At 35.4% G+C, this 13,200-nt stretch overlaps 1 protein-coding gene across 3 annotated transcripts in view; it reads left to right on the top strand.

Annotated features, from left to right (window-relative positions):
* SGCG (sarcoglycan gamma) overlaps nt 1–13,200 on the top strand; it is a 139,511-nt gene that overhangs the window by 39,390 nt on the left and 86,921 nt on the right. For 2 of the 3 annotated variants that reach the window (XM_085321806.1, XM_085321807.1), the window contains exon 3: nt 1,426–1,554. The exons of the other annotated variant lie outside the window; for it this stretch is intronic. The gene's annotated coding sequence lies outside the window, so the exon portion shown is untranslated. The remainder of the gene's footprint in view (nt 1–1,425; nt 1,555–13,200) is intronic. 3 annotated transcript variants of the gene reach the window in all.

Raw genomic sequence — 13,200 nt, 5'->3', positions numbered from 1 at the left:
GGGAAATTGCTGGACCTGAGCACTCARTCATGTAAATAGTGACTGTACTAAGCCCTTAAAACTGTAACGCTTACAGGTTTCTTTGTCTGATACTTAACAACAAATTTCAATTAAAGAAAAAAGAATTGATGTAATACAATACATAAATACTTACATCACAGTTTATCTTTCATAAATCCAAGAGTTTAAATATAAAAGCTGTTTAAGGAAATTTTATTTATTTTTTATTCAAAATATTTGTCATTTTTGTCAAATATCTATGAATTAGTTCTTTTATGTAGAAATGAACTACTCCATTTGTATATATAAACAGAGTCTGATAAAGGATTGATGGCTACAGAATTCATAAAAGGAAAAAAGTATCTTGTAACTCTGTGATCAGGTGGATTTGTGTCAGTCCTAAATTTATGATCCGCAGCTGTTGAATGTCTGATAGCAGGTTCATCTTCTAAAGCACACTTAACCGTGTGAGTCCCTGGTTAGAATAAAGGAAGCACTATGCTTTGAGAAATAAAATTGTCTGAACATGTGGATAATGAGTACAATACTTCACATAGCACTTGCTAACAGAACTTTTAATTTTGTCTAAATCTTGCAAATGTATGTTTTAATGTTCTTTAAATTGTAAGCAGCTACCAGCACAGATTTTATCTAAAGTATTGTGAGTTGAACAATAAGTCCATGGAACAGTATTTGTATAGTCAGTCTAGTGTAAGCAATGCAGGGCTGGAATTCTGAAGAAAATGGCTCATAGTTTCTATATCGTCATCTCTAAATATATAATATATGCAACTTCATTATGCATTTTTTTAAAGCTCTTGGTGTTTATATACATTTTTCTTAAATATCAGGGGTAACAAATTTTGGGAAGAGCTTATAGTTAATGTAGTTAATATAGTTAGTATAACCATTGTATGAAATTTATATAATTTAAATTATATGTATTTTCGTTTTTAAAGAAACTGTATTTAGTATCTAGCATAGATTTTAGTTAGAATAAAACAGTTACAATTACAATTACAATTTATTATAAAAATGACTAACTTTTGTTGGATATTACATATTACATATGGATGGAGAAAATAAAGGAGTTCCTTATTTCTAATTTAACTTTGTTTGCTGTTAGCAGCTAATTATATTAGTAGTATATGGATTCAAATCTTTTGAGGTGCTGCGTATTCTCAGATTTTAATAGAGCRCTTGGGATTTTACAATCTCAAATGTAACTGGTTGGACTCTTTCCATAAGCATTATGGGTTGGCTGTATCTCTTAGTGGTTCAGTTCATTCGTGGAGTCAGTGCACAAGAATTTTAGCAGTAGAATAAGTCACTTATGTCACAGGTTAAAATTAGCTGTGTCTGTATGCCAAAGCAAGAGGATGGAATGTAAGACATGGCCAAACATGTGAACAAATTTTCTTCCAGTGATATTTGGCCAGGCCTAAAATATCTTCCACTCCAGATTTGAAAGTAGTGGAAAAGTTAGACTGTTCTCTCTTGGGAAGAGACTGCTTGTAGTTATTTCAGAAGTCTACATTGTTTCAGATCTCTAAGGTAAGTAACAATTATTTTAATTATTTTTTACATGTATATTACAACATTTATACATCAATGATTGTTGCTTTAACTTTGCTCTTTATTAAGTATTTGGAGTGTATTCAGCTTTTCTTCCGTCTGATTGTCTGTATAACGTTTCAGCTGATTCTGTCCTTGTTTAAGGATCATGTTGTTATTTATATGCCTTTTTATCCAGATTCAAATTTAAATCTTGATTTTGTATATGTAATTGTAACTTTAATCTCTGATAATTTCAATATGCTTATTTTTATGATTAAATGCATTATTAAGTTGCATAGTATAGACTTGCGCTTATATTAAGATGCTAGCTTTTAGAAATTCTTAAATTTTGTCCACTATCAGATGATTATGKGGAGACATTTCTATACTTTCTTATATAAATATATCATTTGCAGCAGTAAGATTCTGATATTTGTAGCTGTAAATTTTTCTTAGTTTTTTTTTAATCACATACTGAAAGTTTGATTTAGTCAGGAATGGATTCCTTGCTTTTGCTGAACACTTCTCCTTTTTTCCTAGACAGTGTGATACTAAACTTCTGTCTGAGCAACTGTTTTCAAAATCGTTTCTAACTTCTTGGAAGCTTATCTGAATTAATAAGGAGTGCCTAACTATGTGTATACAGAACTTCTTCTAGAAGCTTTTAGTCTCCCTGAATCCAAATATATTTTCTCTTGGATGATTTCACTGACAGAGAAAATTACTAAATAACTGGATATCAGTGGGCTACTCATTATCAAATGTTTTAGAGAAATATTCTTGGYATCTTTCCGCTAAGTGTTAGCAGCGAATAGTTATTCATGCATCAGAAGGAGCACATAAATTCCTAAAACAGGACTTCAGCAAAGTATAGGAATGTGATTGGTCAAAAAACACTTTCTTAGGCTTCTTTTACAGAGAGACCTCTTTTGATTACATAGTGAAGAATGGATGATTCTAGGATACCACTGCAGTGGAAGGAACCACTTCGTGGAGTTAAATTAAAAGCGAAAGATTCTAAATTAAGCCCAGTATGAGCAGAAAATATTTAAAAGACTCTCTCAACTGAGGAAGACAAAAGGTTGTGGTGCATCTGCACTGTCTTAAGAGATCTTTGTTATAAACCTTTTTGTCTAAGCTAGTAATATGCAACTTTTTCCCAGTCACAAACTGAGTAGTTAAAAGTAGGCTATATTTTAGGGTTTTTTTCAGAAGGCTTCAATAACAATATGAAGTTACAGTATTCACCCTATACAGATATGTGTAGCTATRATTAAAGCTGAGGATTGTTRTGAAAAAATGTACTTTTTAAGTTAYGGGAAAAGAGTTTTGGAGGAACAATTCAGAAGAAGAAATGGATAAATTATTTCATACAAACTCAAGCCATTATCAGAAAGCACCAAAAAATTGTCAGGGCATACACATTTTTTCTTGAATAGCTTTGTGAGATTTATTCCTTCCTGTGAAAAATAATGTCTTTTGCATCATGAGATATAAATCCTAAATCCTAAATCCTAATCTCTTATAGTTATTAATTATTTTCATGACTTGCAATTAACTACGCTGGATTTCCTGTAGATTTATTTCTCAAAGTTGATTCTTTAGAAGTTTAACGAGCAGTGATGTTTTCCGTGATATAGACATTTACAAGGTCTTTCTCTTAAATAGATTTTCTGATATCTAACAAGGGGTGACAGTCCTCTTGCCAGTTGCAGTCTCTCAGTGGAGACACTRAAGGGGTTTCTTTTTTTCTGTTCTCTCTCATTTTTATAAAGTTTTTAGGAATGTAATCTTCTTGAGACCTCTACTTTTCTATTGAATTTGTTTCAAATTGTCCAAGACACTCAAAAACTATTTATTGTAGAAAAGAGAGAGAGAAATAGGAGATAGACAGTACACTTATATAGAGCTTGACCACATAAATCTTGTTTCTTTATTAAACCAGGCTAAAAGCATCATTGCAGTTTTAGTAACAGATCAATTCAATATCCTGGCCAAGTTTTGAGCTCTGGTAACTATATTCTCAGTACTTACTTCATCTGTAACTTTAGGAACCTGGCTTAGTCTTCTCATTAAACTTTTCTGTATATCTGTCAAAAGCTGTTAAATGGCTGCTGCATTTTATGCTGTGGCTGATTCTGTTTCTATGGTGGATGAAGTACCTCTGCATAAGAATGTAAAGAAGAATATAAACTAACGTACTTCAATATTTTTTTAAGAAAGGAAGGTGATATGTGATAAATGTTGGATGATACTGATGTTAGCTATAAAGCATACGCTGGTCACTAAGACGTAACATTTTATGTGTAGGTGTGCACATATGTATGCCATGAAGGCTGTCTGTAAGAATCACATATACATATTTTAAATAATGATATATTTGTGTTGTATATTCATCTTGTAGTAATGTCCTGTGTGTATTTGCTGTTTGATCAGTGCTCTCAGGATGGAAAGGAGTTTTAGTACCTCTTCTTGGCCTTCGCTTTTTCCCGTGCAGACTTTTTCCATCACRGGGTTGTTAGTTCTGGATGCTACTGGCTCTGAGAAAAGATTAGCTGTGTAGAGAACATCAGCCTCTGTTTCAAGCTAAGGTATCAAGAAGGTTCAACTTCCATTTTCCAAGAGCTGCTCTGAGAAGCTTGCAGCCTGTGTTRGAGATAGCTAATGAGAACTTATCTGCAAAGTCCTACTGCATCCACTTTCTTTAGTGTTGAGTGAAAGGAGGTAAAAGTATGTGTCAGTAGTAGGAAAATAAAGAACGTGTCATACAGACTTTTCAGATAGCTGAGAGCAATTAGGTTTAAAAGGTTCTTAAAAAAAATACATGCTCTGTAATGAACCTGAGTCAGCGGTGTGCTGTAATGGCAGTGGACCCTAAACATGTGCTGCTGGCCTGCGTTAGGAACGGTGTAGCCAGCAGGCTATATCCAAAGGTCCATTCCARCTCAGCTTTGAACTGTATTAGATAATCTCCAAAGGTCCATTACAGCCTAAATTTTCTCAGAATTTGTTTAGAAGGATTTTCCTAAATATTCCYTTTTCTATTATTATTTTTTACCTGGTGGTATTTTTCGTCTGATTGTCTTCCTAGCTGACCCAGCTTACTGTATCTCATATTTTATCTTTACTTTCAGTGCAAAGAGGTGGTCACAGTTTACCAAATGTAACATGTCATTGGAGATTGGTAGCTAGCAGTACTGTAACATTATCTTTTGGGTCCTTTGACCGTTTTGGGTTTTATTAGTCATTCCCCTTTTAGGGATAAAAAAAAATGTTATATTTACTGAAAATGAGATCAGTTTTTAGATTGTTACATCTACAAAAAGATATTTAGATATTTTTCCTTTGTGTTGGCTCTATTTATTTGAAAATATTACACAATTTCACAATTGTGTTTGTAATTGTGTTTCACAATTTCTTTTAAGCATTTTCCTTTTGCAATGTATAAGGGTAAGCACTTAAAAAAAATATGAGAATAACAATTTTAGGAAATRAAGCTATTAAAAGATAATTGAGGTAACAGTGTTCCTTTAACTGACAACTGGTTTACTGGACATTGATTTCATTATCATGGTAATCATTACTGAAGGGATTTCCCTTTTCAAACATTCCATGTTGAACTAAATGTTGAATTGTTCAAAGATCCTCTGTTGAACTAATTCTTATCAATTCACTTGTAATTAATTGCTTATGTTTAGTTTCCTATTTTTTTCAACTTAATAACACTTTATTGCTTAATTGCTTCAGGGATTCTTAGTCATCCCCATTATTAATTCATTAAAATAATTGTTAATTAATCAGCTCAAAAATGCTTGTCTTTTTACTTCCTTATTTTTTCCACTTATGACCCTCAGTGCTCTTTTTATTTGTTACAATAATTGTAAAAACTTTTCAGGATATTTAAAATATTTTCATTGTCCAACTCTTGTTATTTCCATTATTGCTATTACATTAACATATTTTAGATTTTCTAGAGAGTGGCACAAATGAATTAGAGGAGAGCTCAGCAATGTTTGAAGGATGGCATGCTATTTTGATTTTTTTTCTTTCCCAGATTCATCATGATAGAAGAACCCACCTAGCCATATCTTTCCTCTGAGCAAAGCAGTAGCTCCCAAATCCCTCTGAGTTCAGAATTTAATTAAAGCCAGGAGCTGAAAGATCCTTCTTCAGTTTTGATATCTTTCTCAAATACCACCATTTTTGTCTCTTGGCTTGCTATGTCATTCAAAATCTGTTTGCAGACTGCATGAGTGCTATATACTGCTGCCTGTAAGCTAGTTGTTGTATGCATCAGATGATACATAAGGAAGCACTGAGATAGTCTGTAGCATAAACAGATGCTTCAGGTCTCTTGGGTGCGTGACCAGAGAAGATGAAGAAAACAAGAAAATAAAGGAGAAAAATAAGTACAAAACAGCAAGAAATAATTGTAATGTCAGGTTTGAGTTTTATTTGGAAGTATAGGGATGGAAGTGGACAGATTCAGAGTTCAAAGCCAGAAAGTTAACAGAGAGGATTATTTGAATATCAGCTTTCTCTGTGGACTTAAAAATCACAGGAGGATATTTGGGAAATTGATAGAAATAGCTGTAGTAACTGCTTGCCTGAATGAAAGTTTTTGCAGTAGGGATAAGAAAATGATCGGACAGATTTCAGAAGTGGAGGAGGAAGAATTTGGATTTGGTCTGAATGCAGACAGTGAGCGAGAAGGAGAGAGAGTACTGTGAACGCTCCCACAAATCAGCATGGATGAGACTGCATAAGGTTTTGTTCCCTCTGTATTTTTCAAAGAGTGTTGCAGGAAGCTTTGTACCTTCATATAATGGCTCAAGGCTTCTAGCATGTATTGCACACAAAAATGCATTTTGAGGCTAAAGAGGTGAAAGCTGACTCAGAGGAGACCCAGAGCCAAKTTTTATGTAGTATGGATGGACGGAGTGCAGAGTTTTATGTAGATAGAGCCAAGTTTTATGTATGATGACAGAAAGACCGGGGCAGGAGATAGTCCTAAGCTTTTTGTGCTACTATTATTTTTCAGGCTATTTTCTATTTTGACTATTTTTCTGGTCTCAAATGCTCAAATATAAAACCTGAAAAAGGGCTTATGTGCTAAAATCTTCTTTACYTTTTTCAGTCGTACCGTTTGGTATGATAAAACACATTACTTTTTCCTACAAATCTTGCCCTGCCTGTAACATTCTACTTTTAGTTTTACTGTGTTCCAGTAGGTACTTTCCTCTTAATCAAAGTACTGAGGAGTAAAGCTTCTGAAAACTGTTACCTTGTTTAAACATAGAACTGCACTATGAAATAGCATATTTCTTCTTCCATGAAGTTATTGCAAAACATTTCATGTTGGTAAAAACTTCTCACGATCTGTGAAAAGTACTTGGATATTTTTTCGTTTACTTTAATATCTTTTATTTTGCTTTTAGTTAAACATTGATTGAACTGATAGTGCTGTGATTCACAGCTTGTGATCTGTTTTGTTAACTTTGCTAATATGTTTTAGTCACTCTTATGGATGATAAAGCCATACCCCTTTAACATATTGAAAACACCTACAATGCTGTTTAAATTGAGAACATTAAAATTACTGTCTTGCTGGTTGTGTCAGAAATCCTCAGTTTTCTAGCAAAATACCATTTTAACTCATGAGGAAATTCAGAAGCAGAATTCAGAAACTTCAATAATCTTTGATTTTGAGTTATTTAGTCAGTGAAACATATAAATGATTATATCACAAAACAAGGAAAGCAAAGGTAGCAGAAAGCTGAATTTTTCTCTCTTGCTTTGCCTTATCACAAGATTCCAACTTTTACTACCTTTCCTTCTCTTTGTGGCTCTTCAGCATTCCCATTACACTTTCTTTCACTATGTTACAATCTCCATGCCTGTGTTTCAGAGTGTACCCACTACTTAACCTTTTTCTCTTATCCCCAAAGCTCTACTCACAGTATTTCATTTACCAGCTATATGAAGTTCAGCTTTACTTATGCACCTATGATGCACTAAAAATAAGCCTGCATTCATGTTTGTAAGTCAGTGCAAGTATAAATTTGGTTTGAGCAGCTAAAAAGGGTTAGAAGTCATCTTATCTTTTCTTTTTTGTCTAAAGTCCACGATGCTTCTCTGTACTAAAAATATTCTATGGAGACTTTTCCTTTTTTGTGTGTCTGGTTTCATATTTTGCTAATTCACAGCTAAAAAGAAATGAGAAAATGTATGAAATAATTTTCACAACTTGAAATATATTTCAACATTGTGGTAGATTATTTGAAATCTCAGGTGAATTGCATCCAGTATCAGCAGAAAATTTAGGCAGAATTTAGGTGCCCAGATTCCCAAGAACAGCACAAATCATCTACAAATCTGGACTAGGTGAAACTGCAGAAATTTAAAGTCTGGCATCATTTTTCTTCGTTTTGTGCTAAAAAGATCCTTAGAAACCTGCATAGACTTTCCCAGAATTTGAGAGCAGTTTATCTGAGCTTAAGAAAGCCTAATTTGTCATTCTTTCTCTCTTGGAGAAATGCTTAAAGGGAAGTTACCACCACTGTTCTGAAATTAATGAAATGATGATGTATTGTAGATGTAAAAATCATAGGGTTTTATTCAAAATATAAATGCTTTTCTCCCTGCCTATGATTTGCAATGGAGCTTATTTAACAAACAGATCAGACCTCATATTTATGCTTCTGTGGAACTTGATTTTCCAAATGAAGGCTTTGCAAGGGTCATGCTACCTTCAGCAGGACCTGCAGTTTTCTTCAAATCTGCAAGGAAGAGTTTAGGCAGAGATAGGTGGAGGTAGATCTTAACAGTGGTAGCTCATTTTTCACAGACTACAGTTACAAGTCTCAGAGCTCTGGAGCTACGCTGTTGCCTATTGTTTATGGTCAAAACTTTAAACAGCATTGGAGTGGACCCATAGGTAGCGAACGTCATAGTGATATTGCTGTTAAGACTTTCCTGTTAAAATGCTATATTGTCTTTTTATCTTTTGGTTTGCTTTTTGGTACTAACAAAGAGAAAAATCTCAGAGTACAAAACTGATTGACATGTCAAGCACTGTTGTCTGCAGATCATTAGTAAAGAAGCTGCCTAATTTGAGAAACAGGAAAAATTATAGATGTGCTGTAGAAATGTCTTTCCCCAAGTACACCCAAGGAATGATTTTAGCAGCACAAGACATTTTGGGTACAATGTAATGTGCTTGTTCTTTAATCCTAACAGGAGTTGTTTTTGAGTTTCCTGAAGTAGGAGCTTTAAAATAAAGAAATATATCAAAACCAAATCTTCCTTTTCAGATAGCAATATTTGATTGATGTCAATCAACTTCAGTTGAGAATTAAGAATTTTAGTAATAATTGTTTATTTCCATTTTGGATAAATATTTTCTGTAAAAAAACCTACTTTGAGATACAAGGAATATATATATTATATAATACGTGAGGTTTTTTTCTTGGTTTACTTTGGAATGCATACATATTTAACATGCATTTCTGTTTTTTTATGCTTCATTTATTAATAAGATCTAAGCTAATTGAAAGATCAGCTCTATACTTTAAATCTTTTAGTTCCTTGCTGCTTGTTTTAATCCAAAGAGTGGCATACACATCAAAAGTATTATTGGTATGTTTTATTATGTACTTCATCTTCTGTTTTTATTCCATTATTACTTTGTTATAGTTACTGAAGAAACATAGAGTCAGTTGCTGCCTAAATGTTTAAAGTCAACATCACCAAAAAAGGCTTCTGCAGTACACGGCTTTTGATGATTTCCTTGTGTGTCTAATACAGATTTTAAATTAATCTTTTTTTTCTCTTGTATAAATAAAACAGTACTAAAGCTGTTATGACCAGGGCTGCAGTGCAATAGAAGCTCATCAGTTTGTGGTCATTGGCAATAAAAATTCATCARAAAAGGTTAGAGGTGCAAAATATGTAATGAGACACAGTATACTTAGGAAAATACTGTGTTTCACTTTCCTTCACTAAGCAAGGAGAGAATTTTCAATTCTTMAGCTTAGTTGCATGTATTCTTTTGAAATTTTCATAATTAAGACTTTCTAGCTGCAAGGTCAAATAATTCCTTCACATTTGTTAAAGCATAAATCTGTTATAAACCACTTGATTTAAGAAGGAAAGACATCAAGATTAATTTTYATTTCAAGTTTCTGCATCAAGTTCCATTCCTTGTTTCTTCAATTTATTTTCACTTCACTATTCAAAATAAACTTCACAAAATATCACTATAGCTCCATTTGTTATGTGAAATCATTCAGCAAGTCTCTGTGCACTGCTTTTCCAATATAGGAATGTACAGAAGAAAGTTATCAGTATTAGTTTTGTAATTGTTACTGATTTACTGAACGAACTACTAGAAAGCCTCTAAAGAGATAACAGCATCTTTCCCAGAGGTAACATTTTCATAAAAGTAACAGCAAGTACAGGAAAAAGAGAAAAGTTATACCAATGCATGTTTATATATGTATTTAAATAGAGCTGTTTGTCTTTGCTCTCAGATGTAGAGTACTTCTTCACAGCATTAAGGACAGGAAATACTTTTCCCAAGAACAACACTGAGGATAATGTTAAAGGACTTTTGCAGAAAGCTCTCCTCCAAGAAAAGCATGACTTGGATTAGGCTACAGTATTTCTACAGGATGCACCACTTCCAAGTGATCGTTGCTATCAGCGTGGAAAAGATCCACTATCACACACCTAGAAAAGAAAAAGATACAACTATTTAAAAGTATAGTTTTGTCTAGCAGAAATCTACACAAGGTGGTGATAGCAGATATTCTTTCATAATTTATCTCCATCAGAGGGATTGCTTCCACTTTCTTCATGTTTGTAAAGAATTTCAGACCTTTCCATATGTTCAGCATCAGCCAAGACTGATGCTTCCTGCCAGCACTGACCACTGAGTTAGCTTTGTGATTCTGGTGTGGCTGTCACTTCCCCCAATATGTAAATAACCGGAAAAAGGATGATAGATGACCAGCAAGTTTTGATAATATTTATGCCTACCAAGATTTGATTTTTCTGATTGAAGGCCACAAAAACAATTCTCATTTGCATATAATCTTTTAGAAATGAAATTTTGTTTGTCACTCTGAGCTTCAGTGAAGATGATTTCATGTACAAACTACCAGATCTTGTTTGCAAAGTGTAACTTTGCTATGTTGTAAAGCATCATGTTACTTTTTTAAAGATACTATATATTACTTTTCTTAAGATTACTGTACTGCAAGGGAGAAACATCATGCTAATTACAGACACCTCATTGCTGCCTGCCACATGTTCACTACTCTTAAGGTTGTAGCAACCCTTCCCGATGTACCTAGTGAGTTTTACTCCCTAAGTTAACAAACCTTTTGGAAAAGGTCCTCTTTTCTCCACTTCATCAGATGGATCACATCTCTTCTGAGTAATTCTCTCTCCCAGAAGAGGATCCTGTGCTCATAAAAGCCAAAGCTCTGGCTGTGACACCAGCTATGCAATTAGATGTTGGCAGGCAAGATGTGTCCACTCCTACATGAGCTTTCTCTCTCACTGGAAGGATTGAGGAGAACACTACCTGGTCTTTATGCCCTTCAGCCACAGGAGAAGGTCTCTGGTCCTCRGAGCTCCATAGTCACTTTTCACATACTTGAAGTGACCCCTAGGAATATCATAGAATCATAGAATCGGTAAGGTTGGAAGGGACCTCTGGAGATCATCTGGTCCAACCTCCCTGCTCAGCAGGGTCACCTAGAGCATGTTAAACAGGGTTGCATCCAGGCAGGCCTTGAAGATCTCCAGAGAAGGAGACTCCACAACCTCTCTGGGCAACCTGTGCCAGGGCTCCTTCACTCTCACAGGGAAGAAATTCCCCCTCACAGTCAGGCGGAACTTCCTGTACTTCAATTTCTGCCCATTGCCTCTTGTCCTGTCACGTGGGACAACTGAAAAGAGTTTSTCCCCATCCCCTTGACACCCTCCCTTCAGGTACTGGTACACATTGATAAGATCCCCCCTCAGTCTTCTCTTCCCCAGGCTGAAGAGGCCCAGCTCTCGCAGCCGTTCCTCATAGGGCAGGTGCTCCAGCTCTCTGATCATCCTTGTAGCTCTATGCTGGACTCTCTCCAGTAGCTCCATGTCTCTCTTGTCCTGGGGAGCCCAGAACTGGACACAGTACTGGAGATGAGGCCTCAGCAGGGCTGAGTAGAGGGGCAGGATCACCTTCCTCGACCTGCTGGCAACACTCTTCCCAATGCAGCCCAGGAGACCATTGGCCTTCTTGGCCACAAGGGCACATTGCTGGCTCATGGTCAACTTGTCATCCACCAGCACTCCCAGGTCCTTCTCTGCAGAGCTGCTCTCCAGCAGGTCAGCCCCCAGCAGGTACTTGTGCCTAGGGTTATTTCTCCCTATGTGCCGGACTCTGCACTTGCCCTTGTTGAACCTCACAAGGTTCCTCTCTGCCCAGCTCTCCAGCCTGTCCAGGTCTCTTTGAAAGGCAGCACAGCCCTCAGGTGTGTCAGCCATTCCTCCCAGCTTGGGATCATCAGCAAACTCACTGCTGACCACATGATGAACAACAAGTAATAGGGCAAGATAATTATGCAATGGCTAGGTGATCCTCCACAGTCGCTCTGCAACATCCTGAATCAGATCCTGCAGCAAACAGTGAAACTTCTAGGTCAGCAGATGGTTGCATCTGTGCACCACTGGAGGAAGCCTCCAGTGCCTATCCACTGCAGTTTGCTTATGCAGCCTTATTACAAGTTGCTGCCACYCATCTTTTTTGACTCAGCTTGAAAGACATTTCAAGACTGAATGACTGGAAGGGAAAATGGCACGTGAAATGCAGTTTAGGTAGGTGTGAAGCTTTGCACATGTGGAAAAAAGAAAGAATCTTCATGTGTAAGATGATGATCTCTGAACTGACTGTTACAATTGAAAATGTTAAGAGGAAGGAAATAGGTAAAACTGAAGTACAGATTGTGTTTTAAAACTGTTTTTAAAAGCTTTTTAAAAGCTTACCCYGTTAAATGTATCTACCTTTTAATTTCCAAAAAAATTATTAATTATTAATTATTTAATAGGATTTTATGAATAAATTAAGCTCATTTTCTAGTTAATTAAGCTAAAATTCTAGTTTTTGTTTGTTTACCGCCACATTACTAATGCCTTTTTTTGACTTTCCAGCTAATTTTCAGCTTGATCTAATAAAGTGTAGAGGTCTTCACGATATCTCATTTTTTTCAATTTAGTGAATGTTTCCTGTGAGGTAGTGCCCTCGTTAAAGGAAAAGTGAAGAGAAATTCTATCCTCATACATTCTCTTGGCCTGTGCTTTGCATCTGGTGGGTCAGAACACACATGGCTTCAGGTTAGCTAGAACTAGGATGTATTGTCTTTTCCTAGGAAATTTTTTAAAGGTCATGGAGAAAACAAGGCTTATTGCACCGATATGGAGGTTTGAAGACAAAAGGCACAAATCTGCATGCACTTAAGCTTCATTACRTTTTCTGTTTATGGAACAAATTGTTCGTTAAGCATTCACTGTTTCTTCAGTGATTTTTAAAGTATTTTTAAGCACAGCTAAGTAGCAAGCATACGCAGTCCCTCCAGCCTATTCTCTTCTTAC

Source organism: Rhea americana, unplaced genomic scaffold (assembly GCF_003343005.1).
Source record: "Rhea americana isolate MKP2758 unplaced genomic scaffold, rheAme1 scaffold_71, whole genome shotgun sequence".
NCBI classification, from domain to species: Eukaryota; Metazoa; Chordata; class Aves; order Rheiformes; family Rheidae; genus Rhea; species Rhea americana.
This window is presented reverse-complemented; position numbering and strand designations above follow the sequence as displayed.